A 15,154-nucleotide genomic window follows, 5' to 3' on the forward strand; every position below is an offset into this window, starting at 1 on the left:
ACCTCAACCAAATAAGAGAACAAATCGAAGCACATTTTATTTGTTCACCTTTGTGACAACGTATTCCCAAACTCTGAAGCTACAAAAGGAAGCATCTTCAATTATGTTTTTTTCCAATTCGAATTGTCTATATTTACAAAGTCAAATAACACATACTGCACATTCATCCCGAGTATACACTAGAACACAGATACAGTTTTATGTGTACAAGCAACTGTTTTGCAGGATAAAACACTTTACAGAACTACTTTCTCATAAATCCTTAAATGGCTGTAGGAGTTGAATTAGAGATGCACAGAAGTCAGTAGCACAGCAAGCAGGATACTTTCATGATAAAGACCCACACGGGAAAATGCAGGAATGCAAGGTTATTGTTTCCCTGAACATGGCAAAAGAAGAGCTACTGTAAAACGATGAGACAGCATGCAACATTTATCATTCAGCAAAGCAAAGACTGAAAGGGCAAGCTGTGCCTGGCAGTAACTGAACTGCACCCGCAAAGAAGTTCTTGCAGCAGGTACAGATTTTCACGAACACTGGCACCTCTGTACTATCGCACTGTAACCAACACTGAGAAGACACGACCACCATCACAAAACATGACACCTGCCACGTTGCTTTCTAACCAGCACCTCGTAAAACAAATCTCTGCAATTTTTTTTCCAGCTAAAAGAGGCCCCTTTTTTCCCCACCCCTCTTTCAGAAACACTGCCTTGTCAAAAGGAATTCTTTGTTATTTAAAATAAAAACAAAGTAGCTGATTCAGGAAAAAAAAAAAAAAAAAAAGAACCACCACAGGAATAAAAGCTCCAGACTCAAAATCTACAATAAATACTTTAAATAAACAACCTTAAGCTTATCTAACAGTATGTTACCTCCAGTGTTTTCTTCATTATTTTAAAATGCTAGGAGATTCCCCTACTTCTGAGCAGCAATGAAAAACAGAAGGGGGAAAAAAAGGGCGGAGGGGTTGCAGATATAAATGAGCTTATCAGCAAAGCAGGAACAAGACTTCTCCAAACACCATCATCTTGTGTAATTCAAAGTATAATATTATAGGAGCACAAGACAGAAGGTAATATCTCTGTGCCCTCTATGCTTTAATGTACTTTACATTTTGGTACTACAAAGCTGAAAAGAAACCAAATGTACTCAGGTATGCTCCTCTATCACAAAGTGCAGGAATATTTTGACATAGCTGTTTCTGATTTTTGATAATACTTACTACTATAAACTTTTCAATATCATTCTGCAATTCCTTGTCAGAAGTACTTACTGTACAAACACTATTTTTCAAACACTAAATCTGAACTTGTTGGTCTGGTGCATTTGCGCTAAAAATAAACTAATACTGCAAGCAACCAAGCAAAACTGTAGAAAAGCAAGTAAATACAGACTAAATAAGAAAAAGATGAAAACTATGTTTTATGCCTAGACAGATCAGCTGAAATAACAAGCATGAAAGAAGGGTATTTTTTAATTCGTATTGGCCATGATTAGGATGATCCTAAGCTGCACTGACAATCCGAAGGCCAAACCAGAGATACTATTTCAACGCCTCACTGGTCAATTTAGAACTGGAGCATAGTCACTGCATAGGTATTAACACAGAATAAAATTGTCTTATAGGTAAATTGTATTTGCAGTTGAGATGATAGAACAGGCAGCAGACTCTATAAGGCTCATAGCTGGACCACCAAACCCAAACTCAAGGGTTGGTTCTGTTTCACAAAGGGAAGAGAAAGGTGTCAGTTCTCTATGGCTTACAAAAGGACAAGGAAGGAAACTTCTCCTATTTTTGCCATAATAGAATTATGGATAAATAAAAAAAGAAGTCTGTCAGGAAAAAACAAAACCAGTAACTATAGTTGTCTGGTTATAGAAGACTAAGCAGCTTTTTTAGCCCCTTAAAACTTTGTCTAACAGTGATGTCTGTTGACACCTTCTGTACCAGAATTTCAAAGTATGTATTAATACAGTCTTGCCATTTCCCACACGCACGGTAAAGTTCTAAGGGTCTCAGAAGATCTGTGACATTGTTTTGCTTCAGAATTCACTCATCTAAGGGAAACGCTAAATCTTCGTTTTCATTTAATAGGCAAAACTAGAAAACAGCTTACATCCTGATTATATAAAAACATTAGAAGGAGGTCAGCCACAATCCTCTTTGCTCTGTAGATGAACAACTCCAGAAGTGACCTCAAAGCACCGAGACCATTTTGTTCATTGTCTGGGGGCCACTACGGACTGAAGGTACGTAACTGCACGGCTACCCTAGAAAAATGAAGAGCCGTATTATTTGGTGAACATGGAGTAAAAGTAAAAATAGGTAACAAAAATGCAGTAGGCATGCCTTTGGACAGGTCATAGAATCGTCTGGGTTGGAAGGGACCCCTAAAGGTGATCTAGTCCATCCCCCCTGCAGTAAGCAGGGACATCTTCAACTAGATCAAGTTGCTCAGAGCCCTGTCTGGCCTGATCTTGAACGTTTCCAGGGATGGGGCATCTACCACCTCTCTGGGCAACCTGCTCCAGTGTTTCACCACCCTCATCGTAAAAAATTTCTTCCTTATATCTAGTCTGAATCTACCCTCTTAGTTTAAAACCATTACCCCTTGTCCTATCGCAACAGGCCCTACTGAAAAGTCTGTCCCCATCTTTCTTGTAAGCCCCCTTTAAGTATTGAAAGGCCGCAATAAGGTCTCTCCGGAGCCTTCTCTTCTCCAGGCTAAACAACCCCAACTCTCTCAACCTTTCCTCATAGGAGAGGGGCTCCATCAATCTGATCATTTTTGTGGCTGGTATTACTCATCTGGGGTAAGCACAGGAAAGTTTAAGCCCTAACCATGAACACAGAAGGCCAAACAACCCTAGAAAATTTTACATGCTGTAATGATTCACAGCTCTGAAGCACCCACTGTTAGGTGACTGTACCAAACAGATAATCAAATATGATAAGCAGACCTGTTACCAATACTACCCGGTATTTCTCAATTCCTTGCAGAATCCATTACACGGAAGACTATGAAGATATCTGTATCCATCTATTTATACTCCAACACTCATAGAAGAAAATAAAAAAAAAAAAAAAAAGCCCACAACACCACAACCCACCCATAGACAGCATTAGGAATTATTCTGAAAAGAACACTGGTCCTTTGCCATACCACTGTATAAAGTTTCTGCCTTCAGTACCAAATGCAATTCTCTTCCCAGTTAAAAAAAAGCTATTGCAGAACTAGAAAGGATAAGAGGAAGGCAACAAAGAGTAAAAGGTACTGGATTTCCTCATTCAGAAAGTCCTGAGCTGGAAGTCACCAGGCATTAAGTAAGCCTACAGCTACAAACCTGTCCTGTATTCCTCCATTTGCATCTGTTGCTGTGCTCTGTCAGAGGCAGCGCCACTAGGCTAGAGGGAACTTTGATTTGACCAAATACAGCAAGCTAATTGTAACATTGGATGTCTGGATGAAAGACAACAGTTAAGATTTTAATGTATGAGAAAACACATCCAACTTGTCCAAATATTTAACCTGTTCTTTTGAGTATCTTTCCAGAATCTATAAAGACAGTCGTGAACCTCAACATTCCTTTCTACATCCAAGCCATTTTAATAAACACAAAGCTAAAAAACCCAGCTTAGCCTTTACTAATGAAGAAATGATGACTGCTTTGCAGAAGAACCCAAGAGAGATCCCACAACTTAATTCCACAGCAAAAATATTAAATAGCTGCTGCCTTTACCTGCTCTCCTCTCTCAAGTTTTCAGTCTTACCACATCTACCTCTGCTTCCCTTTTATAGTCAAGGGCAGATGCAAGGAGCAAAGATTTGCAAGGAACACACATCTGTCCCCCCTTCACTCCCTCACAGCCAAGCATGTAAATGTTTAAAGAATTCTATAAACTTCTGATTCTAAATTAATCCCAGCTGGGAAGGCACTCAGGCCCAGGTCATTTTGCAGCTCATCCTCTTTCCAAACAACCTCCTTCCAACAGCAAATTGTTTTTAGAGAAGAGAGGCTAAAGCAGCAGTTACCCCTTCTCAACAGAAGGGCACGCTGGGTCTCAACTTGAACCTTTCTCCTCAGCCGGCCTCTGCAAAAAGCTCTAGCACGGTTGCTAGAAGGGAAGAAAAGAGGAATAAAAAGAGAAAGTTATGCTGAAGAAAATAAATTCCTAAAAGCAGTAGAGAAAATAAAGGAAAAAGAACAGAGTAAGAAAATAAAAGAAGAAAGAGCACAAAGAAAAAATAATACTAAACTTAACTTGGAGTTTAAACAATGATTATTCAGTGCTTCCTCATATCCTGAAAAATCATATCTATACTACTACACATAAATGCACACACTTACAGCACCTCTGGGCTATCAGCTTTACAAACACATTACCCACAACACAGCAACATGAGAAAGCAAAAACAGCAGTAGCTCTTCCCCTAAGGTATGACTGTCACACAAAGAAGTCACGGTCTTTAGGAGCTATGCTACACCAATACCGACAAGGCTGGTTAAAAAAAAAAAAGCAAAGGAAAAGATGTTGTCCTCTTCAGCATTTCTTGTATCACAGCTATCCAAGCAGAAGCAGGACCAAGTAAACAGGCTGGCCCAACAAGCAGATGAGGAAGCAGGTTTCCTGCTTTTATTTTGTGTGCATATGGAGTGGAGGAACTAAAGGCACTAAATGTCAGCCAGGCCAGCACCACTCTAGGTGCAGCCTAGAGTGGTCGACACGTCCAGACACTCAGCCTCCACAACACTGATGTGGATGAAGGAGGACCATCCTCACACGATCTGGGAAGGTCTGCGCACACAGAAAACACCCAACAGCAATAAAACCAAAGAAATCCACCACACCACCTCCCAGTTTAATTCTACCCCACCAATTTCTCAAGTTTAAAAGACTTTGCCACCCTGGGTTTCACAGTTTAGAGAAAATTCTCCTCTTGTATATTTTCTAATATACATAGGTGCAAAAACGTAATGAGATTTAATGAGAAATCTTGCTCCTCCCCCTTTCTGTTCCTATTGGAGATGTACAGGCATGGGAGAAGTTGCAGCTCAAGCCCATTAAGACATTCAGCTTATTCCTGTAAAAATACCATATATAAAGCCAAAGCTGAGTTTTCAGCTACCCCGAGTAGTTAGAAAATTGTTTGCAACTTCTGCAAGTTATAAAGCTTCCTTTGTTTAAAAAAAATACTATTATTTATACATGTTGAAAAAGACTCAGTAAAGTGAAATATTAGTGATATTAAAGGTCAATGTAATAAATAGAATTGCTCCGAGGTACCAAAGAACCATACCAAGCCTGCAAATATGGAAATGATGGGATAAACTAATGACTGATTACATAAATTCACTTAACAACATATAAAAGGCATAAAACTAAAAAGACAAACAGGTTAAAAAACCTATACAAATTAAGATTAACAGGAAGCACTATTTATTAACCTCATTACTACTACCGCACACCTATATAGCATCATTCACTTTATGATGTGTATATACATGTATGCTATGTTATATACATAAAAAGACATGACTAATGCCTCATGCTGATGGCATCAGTAAAGCTAGCATCATACTGCCTAGTAGACACTGATCTTTATCTTTCATCAAATGGAGCAGAGTTAAGTTGTGGTCTTGCATTATGCATAGAAGTGAATACAATTAGACTGAAAAGCAAGCTGATCTTTTCTGATCTCAAGTGGAAAGTGTTGAACTCTAATCTTCACAGGTGACAGCTTTGTGCATTACTCCAATTTACTAGTTAGCTTCCTTGAATCTGTGTATGCAAAAGAAAACTCACAACACCCAGCTGTGGCTAATCTTATGCAATCCATTAATGTTTAAACAAGCAAGAATATCAGAGACCAAAGCAGTCACAGAATGTTAGGGATTGGTAGGGACCTTGAAAGATCATCTAGTCTAATCCCCCTGCTGGAACAGGACTGCCTAGATCACAATACTTCGTTTGGCACAGATAAACTGCAATTAGTTCTTGATTTTACAGTTCAAGAAGGATGCTGAAAACTGGAGGAAAAAGAATAAAATGCCTATAGGAAGAACACAGAGAGCAAGAGAAGGAAGGAATTTGATCTCTCATCAAGCAGAGGTATAGAAGAACCACCAGTGACTGGAAACTACACCTAAACAAATTCAGGCTAGAAACGAGGTTTCTTTTGTTTTCAGATAGATGGAAACATTTAAGAATTTCTCATTTCCAAATTCTGAGAGAAGTATTCATTCAAACTGTATGCTTTCCAAATAAATGCTGTATTTCACCCTGGTGTTCTGAAGCATGAATTTAGGAAATCTAATAGTCAATGCAGTTGTAGCAGCTGCATACATTCTCAAAACACTTTATAAAAGAACCAAGCATTTTCCCTCTATAGGAAAAAAATGAAGCGGGGAAATTACACTAGTAGTCAAGGGCAGCACAGGAATGAAGTTCACAGTTCCTGATTCCAATTATGCTACTCTGTGATCCCTTCTGTTGGGTTTTGGGTTGTTTTTTGTTTTGGGGGGTTTTGTTGTTTGGCTTTGTTTTTGGGGGGCTGGGGTAGGGGCTGTCATTTTGGTTTTTTTTTTAAATTCAGCCCATGAACTTTTTTTTCCTGCTTCACAGATTCCACTTCTGTTCAGAGTCTCAGATTTTATTGCTGATTCTTATTACTAACCTGGAAAAATAAAGATGATTTTAACTGTGGAAATCTGTTGCTATGAAGTTTAAGAAGCATAGCACTTTGTACTTCAGTAATACACAAGCTGAGCCACGCAGAAACTCAAAATACCAGGGTTGCTCATGCTTCACCAGCCAGTCCCACAAAATGTTAATATAGCAGGAAGAACTACAGAAAACATCTTGTTTGTTAATCAGTGTACATTTGTAATCATACATAGTACTAAGTACATAGCTGCTAGTTCTAAGTTATACTACATTCCACATTTTAAAGGTAAAACTAGTAAAAATTCATACACAGAATAATATATGTATTTACATAAATGTGGAGAGCTGTTGGTAGAGTAAACTACAGAACCCAATAATATGAGTTTTACAAAACCCACCCAATTTCCAGGGCATAGGTTTGCAGTGATTAAGCACCCAGACTCCCTGACAGCCTCAAACAGGCTATGCTAAAACCCATGCTGCTAAATCCTTGCAATCTGTTTTAATCCAGGCTAGCTAGATTAAAGCTAACTTGGGTGTGCCTAACCATTTTGAAATCGGGAAGTCTGCAGAATAGCGTATGCACTCTCATTCTTGGCCTGCCTAGTCAACAGGTACCCATAACAGAAAAGAGCGTGGATCACTACAATCCATACCACTAAATTGTCCGTCATTCCAGACTAAGAAAACAGCGACCAAAGCATAAAACCCTTACCAGTTTACAGGTAGCCAAAAATTAATGGGATCCAGGCTTTTCTCTTTTCATTCACTCATATACACTTAGTTTCTGAATATGCAATTCTTTCGGTCTCATATACAATGAAACGAAGGTGAAACTCTTCTCATGAACAGTCATTTCCTATTATAATGGGCATATTTAGCTATTAGGAACATTATCCAGTTTTGTTGAATGGTCCAATTGCAATTCTCAATTTCTAGAGTACGTTAAGTAATCTCCCAACTATCACATGCCAATTTCTGGTAATTCACCGCACTGTTTTTAAACATAAAAGAAGTTAAAAGTATACTAAGCATTTTATTTCTTTTCCATTTAAAGAGAACAACTGTAGTTATCGTTGCGATACCACAGTGAAAAACATTACGAAAGGCAGTCGGTAACTTGGGAACACGCATGCATCGATGACAGTATCTAATACCCCTATATTCCCTTTCTCTTTCAGGTGCACATGTGCACAGGTACATGCACGCATACAAAATACATACATGCACTTCTCTAGCAACACCCTTCCTTTCTTTATAAGGAGGCCAAGACTGTAAGAACTAATTGCAGGGTTTTTTCCTAACTTTCTTCAGACTTCTCATGGAAACAGCTTCAAGTACAGACCTACACAATTCTAGTAATAGAAACCCTTTGTACAATCACCAACTAAACTTTGGGGAAATTTCTGAAAAAAAAAAAAAAAAAGGAAAACCTGAGAAATGCAAGAAAGGAACACAACTCTCTACATTTCCTCCTGGCTATTCAGAGAAACAGTACCCATACGGCTGCCATCTCCCATTACAGGGAACGCAGCACTATCTACTCTTAAACACATCCCCGTGAAAAAGCAAGGATCAATGAGGCAAAACCTTTCCCACCCTAATCCCACACAACCATGCCTTATTACCAGTGATAAATGAAGCCACAGTTCTTCAACATGTCAACAGGAAAATAATAGTACAGATAAAACCAGCAGCTTTAAAATGCTATCCTACAAAATACAACTGAAGGTCAACATCAGCCACTTAGGCACAGTGACCATCCCTTCCTCTTCCCTCTCCCCAGTCCTCCTCTTTAAGTGCAGGTCAAGGAGAAATAAGCAGTCTCAGGTTAAGTTATACACAGAATTTTACAAGTTTTATTCTTTCAATATTAACAGAATAATGTCGGTTATCTAACGAAATAAGTTTATGCTGCTGAACGTCTTGCACCTAAATATCTTTATGAATCCAATTAGATTCTGTATTTGAAACATAAGCAAAAAATCAGCTTTATTGGAGTACGTTACTATTTCTTAAAAAGCTACCTGTTAACATGGATATGCTTTACCTAAACGTTTAACTCCCAAGTGTAAAACTGGTTCATGAATTTCAGTAAACAAGACTGGGTCTACAGGACCACAAGCTTATGAGCTCATAGATGACTAGAACTGTTACTAGTGAAACAAATTAAGTTTTAAATACAACTTCGTATAAATAGATTCATTATGAGCTGGAATTTAATGATTTAAAAAATTCTACTGGGAAACAACTTCCAATAGTGAACAAAAATTGCATGTGTGTAATAAAAATGAACTTACCACCTTCAGTATTTCAGTGGTACAACATGGTGATACCAACACTGGCAAATTTAGTTCAATTATTTGGGCATTCTTTATGGAAAGTATATGATGAAAAAAACAAACTGTGGAATCCAAACATAGGGGGGGGGGGGGGGGAACTGTTCACTTACTTTCCACTAGTAAGTCAAATTAATAGCTAAGAGACTGCCTTTATCTCATCACTCAAGACAGCCTTTTTCACCGTCCTTGCTCCACGACACAGTGTTTAGGATCAAAATGTGTCTCTTGGGACCACTTCAAAAACAAAACAAGCTTTTGTATGGTGTGGTGGGAAAGAGATGGACACAACATTTTCTTCTCTGTCTGTAACTTTGAGAGCTGCATATCAAAGAAAATCACAACAATGATTGCATGTAAAAATCAACCCTAAAGATGATGCCTGATGCCAAGTGAAAAGGTAAGATGATTCAGGGGGAAAGATAAAATAATTAAAAGCAGTCTTTTCCAATGGCTTCTCTAGATCCGTGAACAAACATGTTTGTTTCCAATATATATGTCCTCTGAAGGAAAGGTTTATTGCTACAATAAATCAAACCTCAGAGGCTAAGCAGTCATCTGCTGACACAATGCAGCTTTGTTGACAGTATTTCAGAAGATTTAAATTGACACTTTTGATACAACAACATTGTCCAAAACAACTGTGACAATAACTACAGGGCAGATTCTCTCAAATAAAAAACCTATTTGTTTCTTTAGGCATCCCACAGACTGATGAACTGATGTTACAAGGGAGGGTTTTTTCTTTAGTAGCAATGTTTATTACACTGCTTGTCACTTCCAGACTGGACCTCCTTTGCACACCCTACATCTATAGCTTTCAACATTCCTTAATAAACAGATCATAGAATCTGTTCAGTGGAGGGGGGCTGTGTTTTTACTGTCTGATTGCAAATCAGCTCAAATTGATCTAAGTTCAGATCTCAATGCTGCTCTCCCTGCAGTCCTTAGCAAGTATTTTTGTCACCTCCCTTCAGGCAACACTACAGTTTGTGCAACACATTAATTCAGGAAGCCGATCCACCTGAAAACTAATCCACTTCTGCCCATCTTTGCAAAACCAACACCACTGCTCCCCATACCTCCCCCCACCCCCAAAACCACACACTGAAGTTTTCCAGCCTTCTCAAACCAGGACATTACACACCCACAAAGGATTTGCATTTGATACAAGGCAGAGGGCAAGGCTGCACGGGCAGAACTGCAGCATCTCACGCCTGCAGAATCCTTTTTATCTGTTCACAAACTCCCTAGAAGTATATTAAATTTCTCTGTGAAAGGATAGATCATATATAAAAAGCCAGTCCATTTCAAGAATCAGGCATATTCAGAATAATCATCCCTTTCTTCCCTACAACATGAGTTTAGTTTCATGAGTAGCTTAAAAGAAACCACCTACAAGAACTACTGTTTTTTAGAAAATGTGACAAAATCAAGCATTCTGTCACAGCGTGAACAGGGTCCAACCTGCTTTTAAGGAACACTTCTACAAATACCTAGTAGAAAGCAGGGAGGGAGTAGCCATCTAGTCCCCTTGCACCTCCCTCCCGAAAAAAAAAAACTCTCACATATAGAGGATGCATTCAGCGACAGACTGGGATACAGTCTGGCACTCGGTGGCAGCCAGCCTACCCGGGTAAACCATCCTGCTGAAGACCACCCCTTCTGTATTGTATGAAACACTACGTGCCATCAGGAGTCACAAAGCCAACATCGATTTTTTGGCAACGAGCACTACTCCAGAGGGTGATTGTCAGACAGTACAGAAAGGGGAGCGTGCACTCTTACCTATCCAAACTCCTGCAAAGGCAGGCGCATGCAGCTTTAGCAAAAACTCCCAGTGACTGTCACGACCAGATTCAGATGAATCATAGCATGGTGAAACCTAGAAGCAGAAAAAGCATGGGTATGAACAAGCTTTGAATGGGAGATGAACGGATAAAATCTTTTTTCAAAAGGTGAACGGTATTGTGGAGATTGTTCTTGTAAGAAGCCAGATGCAACAATGTAGACTTACAAAACCGTGAACCTATTGAATTTTTGTAGCTAAACTTGTCTCAGAGTCTGCATGAGAAGTTTCTCAATATAACAATTCCAACCTTTCTTTTATAACCCTTTCTCTGAACCAAGTTTTTTTCTTTCAGAACACATTCTGCCAGGCATTTGGAGATTTAACATACATTTGGTTACACCTGAAAGAAAGGGAACATTTAACAGTACTGTGGCCCATTTTTTTCCTCACTACTGAGCATAAAGCCTATCACACATGTCAAACACAAGGGAGAGCAGGAGTGATTTATCTAAGTCACCAAATGCAGTCCTCTAAGAAGTCTCCATGAGTAGCAATCAAAAAAAGGTTTCAAAGCTAGTCCTTCCTATTTACCAGTTCCTGTAATAAAATCTGTACTGTTTCAGCATTAACCTTAGCATCTGACCTCTGTCTACTGCTACCAAAGGCTTGCATCTGTAGATGACGGGAGCCCGCTAAAATTAGAGCGGGCAAACAGATGTAACCATGGAGATTTATGCTGCAGTCCCAAGAACTCTGCAGAGGCGCAAGCTGGAGGTAGAGCACATACCCCAAACGAATTTTTGTCCTCCTCTACTCCCACCAAGCTCACACATTACAGGAGATGTGAAGTGAATCATATGAAAGAGACAGATTAAAATCCAACTCTAAACAAGGAGACTGGAGGAGACGACCTAGATCATTTCTCCATCCTTGTTTTCCCCAATCTAGTTCACTGCATGGCTACATAAGCACTTGTGCTGACATGAGGTACAAAAGGCACAGGACAGGATAAGCAGACAAGGATGGCCGCTTTCAGCTGCAATGCCAGCACAAGCTGCGCATAAAACCATGGTATAAGTGCTATTTATTTCATTATAATGATCTCTGAAACTTGACAGGTTGATAAGCAAATAATTTTAAGTCACTCATTGCTACTCTCCCAATAGTTATTTCTAGACAGAGTTGAATAAAGTTTGAATACTTGGTGGCAAGAATATTAGCATCAACCAAAATTCTTTAAGTAAACTGCCAGACAGCATTATCAACAGAGCTCAAGAAAGTAATTATTGCAATCTTCCTTTAAGCAATTAATAATAGAGCTGTCATGGTTGAGTTTTGTTATTGCAAGTTCAGTTTAGGCTTATTTACAAAGTAGCGTGTGAAATTAAGACCTTGGAAAGACAAGAAGCATCACCAAAAGAGCTGCAGTACAAAAAAAATAATGAACAAGTGCAACAAAAGCAGTTTCCAAAAGGTAGACAGAACTAAACTCATGTTTAAAATAACGTAACATTCCAGGAAGAACTGCTTTTTAGCTTTCAGACTACCAACAACTGAGCCTCTTTCAAGTATAATCACATTCTAAATTTGAGGTAGAAAAGTTCAATTATAACTCAGTCTAATGAAGCAAGTAAAAGGTTTAAAACATATCTTCCTGTGATTGCTACTGACATTTTGGCAAGTCATTTGGGCAGCAGGTAAATAAATGATTTCTGCAGGCAGTGGCCTTCTGGTCAAGAAAAATTTTCCTTGTTTTCTTTAGGGCAAAATTCTTCACCTATTCTAGCATTACTAAGATACATCATAATTCTAACCCGTAACTCTCCATTTTCTTTGGTGGTAAATTATAGACCTGCTGTGTAAAGACAATTTTTTTAAAAAAAGAAAGAAGATTGCCTGTGAAGCTCAATTGTGATTGGGAAGGCTGCCTACACAGCAGAGAGAGTGAGAAAACAACACACTTGCAGAGCTGAAAAAACATTGGTGTAGGCGTACGTAAGGGGGAAGGGAAGCAAGAGCTTGGTTCTAGTGGAAAAGGCTATTTTCTTACATCACCCTTGGAAAAACTCAAATGTGTTACTTGAAGAGAATTCAAAGGATTGTTTGCTACGTTCCAGATATCAATATGCAATACTACAAGCAAGACGAGGAATCCTTGCAGATTCACCCCCCCATTTCAGAATCCACCACCCACCCAAGGAATGCTTCACTTCCCCCACTTCTCTGCCACATCCGGCAAAAGCAGCAAGTCACCTGCAGAACAGCAGTTCAAAGCTTTATAAGTCTTATATAATTAATAACATTAGGAAGTACTGAAATTGTAGCCAAAGCCTTTTCAAAAAAAGAAGGGGAAAGAGAATGCTCTCTAGAAACACTACCAATAACTAGCATTTATTCTCAGCAGAATCGAACAGCATTCAAAACTGCTGAAAAAATAGCTACAAGAAGTTCAGATGTTTCTTTCTCATAGACACTTTAAAAAAAAAACAACCAAACAAACAAACATTTTTCCTCCCTAGCCTACACAGCCTTCAGTCCATTCACCTCCCATGAAAAGTGAGCTGCCCTTTCAGGATGTCCTATTAACTAACCCAGATTTTCAAAAGAAAGAAGGAACAAGCATCAGTGGAAAATAACCTTCTCAGTCTTCTTTAGGAAGGCACCACCTATATGCATCATAATTTCTAAATAAAGAAGTCTCTATAAAGTGTCCTCGTGCCATCATAAAGCTATGAAAATATTTTTAATAGGTTTGTCTTTCCCTTCATCATAAAAACAAAAGGCTTTTGACGTACATGCGTTAGCTGATTATTACTGTAATTACTACCAGAGAAATGAAGACCGCCAGACAAGTTTCACCAATGAACTTCAATGAACATGAGATGATGCGCTGCAGGGAAAAGAAGATGCTGCTGCTCCCATGGTGTTGGACACCAGTCTGCAACCTACTTGGCGAATCCCAGTCACAAGGGGATAGGACTTCAGCACATAACTCCCTTGAGCCTTCGGGCTGGCATTTTCAAAGCCCTGTGCCTAGCAGATGACTCAATTCCTGCACCCCCAGTACATTGCCACAACAGAGAACAGCCTACAGAGCAATACTGCTGGAAGGCCACCTCCAACCAAAGCCTTCACAGGGCTCTAGGTTTCATCTCCAGCCAAACATATGCTGTCACTGAAGATGCTGAATGCCAGAAACCGATAAATAACATTACTACAAAGCAAACTCCATTTTTATACATCTTTTCAACTATATAATTGCAAAGCACTAATGGCTATTACTCATACACATCAGAAACACAAGTAAGACAGGGTTTTAAAAAGCACCAAGCCAGCTGACTTGCACAAACCTATATGGCAAGCAAAAGCAGCATGCTTACAAGTCACAGCTAAGCTCTTAAAATTACTCTTAAAACACAAGATAGTTGCTCCTGAATCTCGGTAAAGCACAAATTCTTCTGGATCAGAAAGGCAAGAAAGGATGAAGTATCAAAGGGAGGTATAAAACTCAGCAGCAGTAAAACCCCCAGAAAAAAAGGATCTGAAACAATGAATATGAAATGATGAAAAACATAGAAGCAAGAAAAGAAGGGGATGTAGAAACAAAAAAGTACAAAAAATAATATAAAGGTATATAAAAAATGGTAAGAACTGAAATCCCTTGTTCTAGGAAAACTGGAGTCGTTTATTATAAAAGAAGGTATACAGAGTGCTACTAAACTTTGAAATTATAGCCTTCTTGACTTTCACCCTGGTAAATAGTGAAATCCTATTTCTGACACATTAATAAAGCCTTTCTACATACTAATACACATATAATTCTAATAAACCAAAAATGCATGAAAATATTACACAACAAATGAATCCCATAAATAGAATTTGCATCTTAATAAAGCATATCGTTTCATGCTCAGCTTGTCAAGCTAAAGAACGTTTGCTTCAAGAGTCACTGCCAGAATAATCTGATCTCTTGTATTCTTCCATAAATTTCACTTTTAGGCAAAATGAAGTTTTATCTCTTCATAGTGTAAACGGAACAGCTCAAGGTAGTTTGGAAGGTTGCCTTTTACTGTCAGGCTCTAAGTCGTCCAGTCATACCAAGGCTATTAGGGAAGAAAAAAAAAAAACTAGAAGAGCATGGAGGGCTGTCAGGAGATTCTCTGCTGCTGCTAACATCAAAATTCAGAGAGAATATTTACCTTTTGCTTTCAGACACTAAGAGCTTCAGAAATTTCTCAGAGATATATTAATAACAAGGAATAAAGCTGAATTAGTGAAACCTTTATACCTTCTCATACCTTTTCTGTAAAATAGCAGTATAGAAAAAAGAGATTTGAAATTGAATTATACTTC

At 38.7% G+C, this 15,154-nt stretch overlaps 1 protein-coding gene across 5 annotated transcripts in view; it reads right to left on the minus strand.

The window, feature by feature from the left end:
* SIPA1L1 (signal induced proliferation associated 1 like 1) overlaps positions 1–15,154 on the minus strand; it is a 241,315-nt gene that overhangs the window by 145,793 nt on the left and 80,368 nt on the right. For 3 of the 5 annotated variants that reach the window (XM_068399041.1, XM_068399036.1, XM_068399038.1), the window contains exon 2: positions 10,798–10,894. The exons of the other annotated variants lie outside the window; for them this stretch is intronic. The gene's annotated coding sequence lies outside the window, so the exon portion shown is untranslated. The remainder of the gene's footprint in view (positions 1–10,797; positions 10,895–15,154) is intronic. 5 annotated transcript variants of the gene reach the window in all.

The sequence above is a fragment of the Nyctibius grandis genome, chromosome 4 (genome assembly GCF_013368605.1).
Source record: "Nyctibius grandis isolate bNycGra1 chromosome 4, bNycGra1.pri, whole genome shotgun sequence".
Lineage (NCBI taxonomy): Eukaryota > Metazoa > Chordata > Aves > Nyctibiiformes > Nyctibiidae > Nyctibius > Nyctibius grandis.